Source organism: Ammospiza caudacuta, chromosome 11 (genome assembly GCF_027887145.1).
Source record: "Ammospiza caudacuta isolate bAmmCau1 chromosome 11, bAmmCau1.pri, whole genome shotgun sequence".
NCBI lineage: Eukaryota > Metazoa > Chordata > Aves > Passeriformes > Passerellidae > Ammospiza > Ammospiza caudacuta.
This window is the reverse complement of record NC_080603.1, coordinates 22466665-22473433: the sequence shown is the minus strand read 5'-3', so window position 1 is coordinate 22473433 and position 6769 is coordinate 22466665. Positions and strand designations below refer to the sequence as shown.

General features: G+C 44.1%; 1 long non-coding RNA gene across 1 annotated transcript; it reads right to left on the bottom strand.

Annotated features, from left to right (window-relative positions):
* Window positions 1-2060: 2060 nt before the first annotated feature.
* On the bottom strand, window positions 2061-6028 carry LOC131562741 (uncharacterized). The gene is made up of 3 exons (XR_009275179.1): window positions 5851-6028; window positions 5574-5770; window positions 2061-2894 (listed from the first exon to the last, which is right to left on the bottom strand). It is a non-coding gene; the product is annotated as an uncharacterized LOC131562741 (long non-coding RNA).
* Between the last annotated feature and the right edge of the window lie 741 nt (window positions 6029-6769).

Sequence of the window (6769 nt, the reverse complement as noted above, 5' to 3'; positions counted from 1 at the left end):
CTGATAATTCTCTGAGGTAAGAGGGAAATAGACAACTTCCTCTGCTGGCAGTAGGTATTTTATGTTCAGGATGCTGCTTGTGGTGAGGTTTTGGGCAGGATTGCTACACCACAGCGTGAAAATATTAGCAAAAACAATGCGTGTCTGGGGAGCATCTGTTAAATGTTTCTGTCTTTCAGGTTGGTACAGTATGAATAAAGAGAAAACGAGTCCTGGGAGACAGAGTTCTTTCAGATGTCAGTCCTCCAATTAACTCTGTAAGGGCACACCAGAGCATCTCTGGGTAAAGGCCATCTGTCTTTTTCTCTTAATATGAATGGTGGCAATATCATTATTTTGAGTGGTGAAAGAAGATTGTCTCTTGGGAGAAATTTGTCTTGATTCAAAAGTACTGATTTATGCAAAGTCAGAACTGGACCTTGTAGCAGCTTTATTTTAAGCTGAACATTTAAAATGTGTATGATGTTTTAAAGTTTCTGAGAAGTTTTTGAAATGTGAACTAGTCTAAATTATGCAGAGGTCTTGGAGCTGAGCTAACTACAAGCAAGCTTTCAAATCTACTACTAACCCTCAAAACTACCTCTACCTGAATGGCTTAAATGAAATACTGTGTTCTTGAAGGGTAAGAGAATAATATTTAGCTCAACTGCACTTTATGCTGTGCTTCTCAAAATGATCAGTTGCAGGACAATCATTAAAACCACAGGCTATACGTTACTGTCTTTGGAAGCAAATGATACACTGCAAGATTTGTGGGTCTTTGTCTTTTATCACAGCAAATCGAATGTGTCTGTGTCAGCAGGGGTTCTTTTTAGATTGTTCCTTGTTTTGGTAGACCTGCTACTTTTAAATAAAATGTTTTGAGTTAATAAAGAACAAAAATGCTGATGTTTATGGTGGTTTAAGAATTGCTGTTCGGTTTAAGTCTCTTTTCTTGCTAAGTGCTGGCTATAATGCAGCTCCAGATGAAATCAACCAGTAATTAGGGGTTGCCTCCTCTCTATCTTCTCCACAATCTTCAGCAGTTACCTCTTTTGTTCAAAAACAACTGGAAGTCAGGATATGTGAAGAAACCCCGGGATGAGTTAAACGATCAAGACCCAGAAAAGCCTGGAGCACTGCAGCCTGTAGTGTTCCTCCTCCATTTGGAACAAATTACCCATCCCAGCTTCAGACCTCAGCGGGGGAGAATATAAATTGGTTTTTATTTAGTCTTAATGTTGTGTTCGCCCGTCCTACCTGCGCTCAGAGTATTTGCTGTAAGTGTGAGCCCTGCAGGTTGCCAAAGGGCCACTTGCAATGCTCTGTCTTCTGCTCCTGCTCCAGTTTTGCTGTTTTAGACATCCTGGAGTAGAAGCCTAAACAGGGCATATTGAGCATCAGGGGGAGAAACCTGGAGAGACGGCGGGGAAGTCTGGCTGGGGAATAACAGTGCATGTATTTCATGGTAAAAAGGTGTAAGAGAATCTGGACGTGTCAGGCTTTGGTGAAAAAAAATGGGTAGTTAAAAAAGAGGATATATTCTATAAAAAGATTAAAGGAAATTAAATTGGAGGATTAAAGCTTAGCTTCTCTACCTGTTAGCATTTTCTGTTTCAATTCACAAAAACCTCCTAAAATCCACTGGTGATTATTCTTTAAGTAATGAAAAAAGCAAGAAGCATGTGTTCTCCATAATCTGTGGCTATAATCTTTATCATAGAAACTGTTTCTCTTATGGAACGACTTTGGGTGCTTATGAGGGATGTTGATGATATTCAGGCTCATCTCTTGAATGAGTGGGTCTGGGATTCTGTGAGTGCTGTGTCCAGCTCTGGTCCCCCAACATAATGATGCTTTTGACCTGCTGGAGTGAGTCCTACAAAGATGATCAGAGACCTGGAACATCTTTCCAATGGACTCGGGCAAAGTTGGGGTTGTTCAACCTGAAAAGGTTCTAAAAGACATTAAAGCCCCTTCCAGTACCAAGACTTTGAGGAACTATGTCTTGCTGCTTAAAGATACAGCTTTATTGAGTAGGAGGGGAAAGGTGGGGAGAATCCACTGCAGGAAAGCTTTGATAAGAAACAGGACTTCCATCTCATTTCAATATGATAGATTTCAGAGTTTAAAGAAAATTCGATTAAGTAGAGAGTCATTTCCTTTACAGATAGAATAATCATGCTCTACTTTAAGCTTGGACAGAAATTAGAATTTCCTGCTTTTGCTAGTTATTCTTTGTAAGGCATGAATCAAGGGATAGAAAAAATTCAGGTGTACTGCAGAACCCCAAAAGAAATTAAGTTTTGCATCACTATGGACTACTTAAACAGTACTTGAACATGAATCAGACCAATTCTTCCATGCATGCTTAAAAGCTTTTTTAAGCGAGGTATTTCACTGCCTATGGGATGATGAATAATAATGGCTTGTCTAAGTATGTTGCATTCCTCCTTGTTTAGTTGCCCTTTCCTAAGTACTTGGGGAAGCCATGGTAGCCCTTTTAGGCCTAATTTTGTTATCTTCTCACTTTCTTAAAACCATACAACTGTGCACTCCTGTCCTCTGGATGAGAGTGCTTGATTGTACAGGGGTAGAAACATTCCCTGAGCTAACCAGGAGTTCCCTCAGGAGTGCAGTGAGGCAGTTCAGCGCTCAGGATACCTGATACAGGAACATCAGCTCTAGTCAGTTCCCATGATCCATTTAATGTCTTCATTCTTTGGAAGCTACTGCTATTAGCAGACTTTATAGGCAGGTAACGCTCATTTTTGTTGCTTTGTAGTGTTATTTTTCCAAATTCATTATTTAAAAGGTCATTTTCCAAGGTTGCTAGGTCTGAAATGACTGTTCTTGGCAGCAGCTCCAACTGTCTCTTCATTTCATTAATTTTCTTGCTGAATCGTGGATTTGTTCTGTAAAATACATATATCCAATTAATTTTTCAGTATAAAAGGCAGAGACTGCCCATAAAAAGGAATTTTAGTCTTTCAAACTGCATTTAGCAGATGGTTTTAAAGGTATTTAATTTCTTGTTTCCTCAAGTGGGGCTTCTGTTATTTAAATGTGTGGTGCCTTTAGCCTGTGTAAAGAAGCAGGACTTGCCATTCCAGGCATGCCTACCAGTCCTCTTGGTCTCAGAACCTTCCTTGATTAAAAGCTGCGGGAATGGGCGATAAGGGGCAGGACTGCAGGTCCTTTTCAGACCTTTAAAATGACAGTTTTAATGCTCTCCTTCTCCTGCACTGGAATAAATAGTCCTGCCAACTACATTGATGAGTGTCCTCCAGCAAGTGAGAGGACATCACCCTTCACAGTGTCAGTTCACCAGCATGGCAACCAGGTAGGATCTTTCTTATATGGGTCATAGACACAACTCTCTTAAAAATTCGATTTTTCTGTTAGTTAATCGAATACAACCCAAAACCGCAGCATCAAACCCAGCAAGGATTAAGGGAACCACGAGGTGGCAGTTCTGCTGCACAGAATGCCTCAAGCTCAATCACTTTGCAGGCTGGTAAAAAATACAAAAAGAGACAAACAAACCAACCCAACTTTCACCTATATAGGAGGAGGAAAGTAAACTTCTTCTTATAAACAGCCATTTAAACTCAGGATTTAAAACCATCACGTGGATTCCTTTCAACCTAACCAGGAGCTGGGCTTCGATGATCCTTGTGAGTCTCTTCCAACCCAAGTTATTCTATGCTAGACTTTCCATAAAACAACTCAGAAACTGCCTTATCCAGGATCTCAAGTCAATGAAATCTCTTTAAACTTAATATTCCATTTTCCCATGTTTCCATGGTCATCCCCAAACTATCAGATATTTTTTTGATAAGGAATGGTGTGCACCAATTCTGGTGTTCTAGGGCTGTATGGTTTTCATGCGCTGTTTCCTTTCAGCAAAGTTTTAGAGAAGGTTTTAAGTTTATATTTGATTATCTTGCATGTCCTTTTCTAGACAGGTCACAGTAAGTTTTTGCAAAATGTAGTTGGTTGGAGGTTTGTTTTTCTTCATAGTGTAAATCTATTTGTTTCCCTGAATGTTGGGGCACCACTCGATTTTTTTGTTGTTGTTGTGTTTTTTGTTTTTTTTTTTCTTGTGACTTACTTCTAGAGTGTGTGGTTGTGATTCAGTACAAAAAAAAGCCTTGCCAGTTGTCTGAAACTTTTCCCTTTGGTTGCAGCTCTGTACTGTGGTAAGCAAATGCTCTCTGCCTGTGATCTTTACCAATCCTTGGTAAAAATGTTGGGGGGAAGGGAGGAATTCTTGCAACAGCAGCAGGAAGGCAGGGGTCTGGGCAGCAAAGCTAGCCTGGCTTTAGGTAAAAGTTAATGCAATTTTGTATTTGACTGACTGTTGGCTATTGCTTAGTAATTAGGAGACCTGTCCAGGAATTTCTAAGATGCAGCAGAGTCAGGAGACTCCAAACATCTTTCCTAACAAACTCTAATGAGTTTGGAGCCCTGTGTGAAAGCATGTGGAGTCATGGCTGGTGCACTCTGCATTTAGAGATGATTTCTCTGCTGCAGTGTCAGCTCACACTTGTGCCAATCTTGGGACTACCCAGAAGCAGTTCACAGCTGAAGCAGGGAAACGTGGAACTGTGGTGGTATCAAGTCTGTTTTAAACTTCAGCTTCAGCCCTTCTCATGGAATGGGCATGACTGGCTTAAGCTACACAGCACAAAATATCAAGTCTGAAGTGATGAACAAAACCAGTCTATAGCCATGGCTTGTACCTGGGGGTGGTATAGAAAAGAAAAGAATGTAGGAAGGAGCAGAGTTATAACATGTTATTGCAGGAGATGAAAAAATTGTGAATAAAAACTGATGAATCATGCTTTGGGCGAATGCATTTGTACACCTACAAGCCTGACAGATTTCTTTGGGCATGAAAAGTACACCTCCAGCTGCAGCTGTTTTACTTCTGCTTAATGTTGAAAAAAGTACTTTATCAATGAGAATTGTAGACTAGCTCACCTGCTCTGTAGTGACCACATTGCTCTGTTTTTTTCTAAAATTGTTTTCAGAGCTACAGCAGTCCAGCCAGACTTTCCCATTAATACTTTTTTAGCAGAAGCCAGTTCTGTTATAGATGCTTGAAATTTGTTTTTCTGTCTGCTTATATGTGCACCATATGCCTGGAAGACTTCTGGAAGACTTTGTTTTCTGCCTTTTCTGCAGCAGCTGCTGGGCTAAGATGCCTTTATTCCAATAGTAGTTTTTATTCAGTAGGGAAAACATTTTAAAGGGTTTTTTTTTCTTTCATAAGCGTCTTTCTGGGAAACGTGGCTGGACATATTTCTCCTTATAATGAACATTTCTATCACTAATTCCCTTAAACAATACTAGCCCTGACTTCAGAGAGTGAAATTTACCAGTCTGATGCTTTTCCTGCCTTTGTTGAACAGCTGAGCCCTGTACCTTGTACGGCAGCATCCGGGATTACAGGACAAATTGTAGATTTAGGGACAGAATTAACAGCAAAACGCTTCCAAGCAGAACTAAGTCATTAACCTGGGTCGGGGAAATTTGTTTTACTAAGGAGGCAGTATTGTAATGGCAGTGCATTCAAGATCAAAGTTTACCTGCTAAGAGGCTTTGTGTGAGCAGTGTCATTGCAGCAGTTCAGACACCTACTGAACTGCGCTCTGGTGTGGTTCGATCCTTCAGGGTTTGGTTTCAGGTGTGCTCGGATGTTCAGGGATAACCTGGATGTGGGTCCTGCCTGGCCAGGGGTGAGCTCAGCTCCTCGCATCTCCCCTCCCAGCTCCGGGGCTGTGACCTGTACAGGCACAAAAAGCTGCACATCAGAAATTATCCCGCCACAAAAGATGTAAAACAAGGCTTGAACACCACCATTACCTGCTAAATGGTGCAAAAGGCTGAGAGACTTTGGGCTGTTCAGCCTGGAGATGAGAAAACTCCACGGAAACCTCAGAGCTCCTTCTAGTTAAAGGGGCTAACAGAGGGGTTTTGATAAGGGATGGATTGATATGATGGAGAATACCCTCTCTCCACCAAAAGCTAGTCTTAGATTAGATATATGATAGAAACTCTTCCCTGTGCGGGCGGTGAGACCCTGCCGCAGGTTGCGCGCAGAAGCCGTGGCTGCCCCATCCCTGGCAGTGCTCAGTGCCGGGCTGGACAGAGCCTTGCGCACCCTGCTCTAGTAGCAAGTGTCCCTGCTCGCGGCACAAGAGTTGTAACAAGATGCTCTTCCCAACCCGACCATTCCTCGGTCCCCTGAACGCCCTCCCCTCTGTCCCGTCCCGGCGGGGCCCGGCGGCTCCGGCGCGGCCCCGCGGGCGCTCCCCGGGGTGGCCCCTCACGGCCGGGGCCGGGCGCGCTCCGCTTTACGGCTGCTGAAAACTCCCTGGGCGGGCCGGGCCGGGCCGTGCGGCGCCGGGCACCGCGCGGGGCAGCGCAGGTACCGCCGGGCACAGCGCGGGTACCACCGGCTACAGGCATTTACTGCCGGGGACCGCGCAGGGCAGCGTAGGTAACGCCGAGCACCGCGCAGGGCACGCGGGTGCTGCCGGGCACAGCGCGAGTACCGCGGGGCAGCGCAGGTAACGCCGGCTCGGGCGGGCGGGACACCCGGGCTCCTCACCCCGACCCCGCGGAGGAGCTGTCAGCGCGGAGGAGAGCTCGGTCAGCTCCGTGCGTGGCTTTTTTTTTTTTTTTTTTTCCCCTAAAAGTAACTCAGAACTCGGGGAAATGAAAGGATCCGCGGCTGCTCCTGCGGGGCTCCGGGCTGGAGGTGGTTTGGGGTGGGACAGGT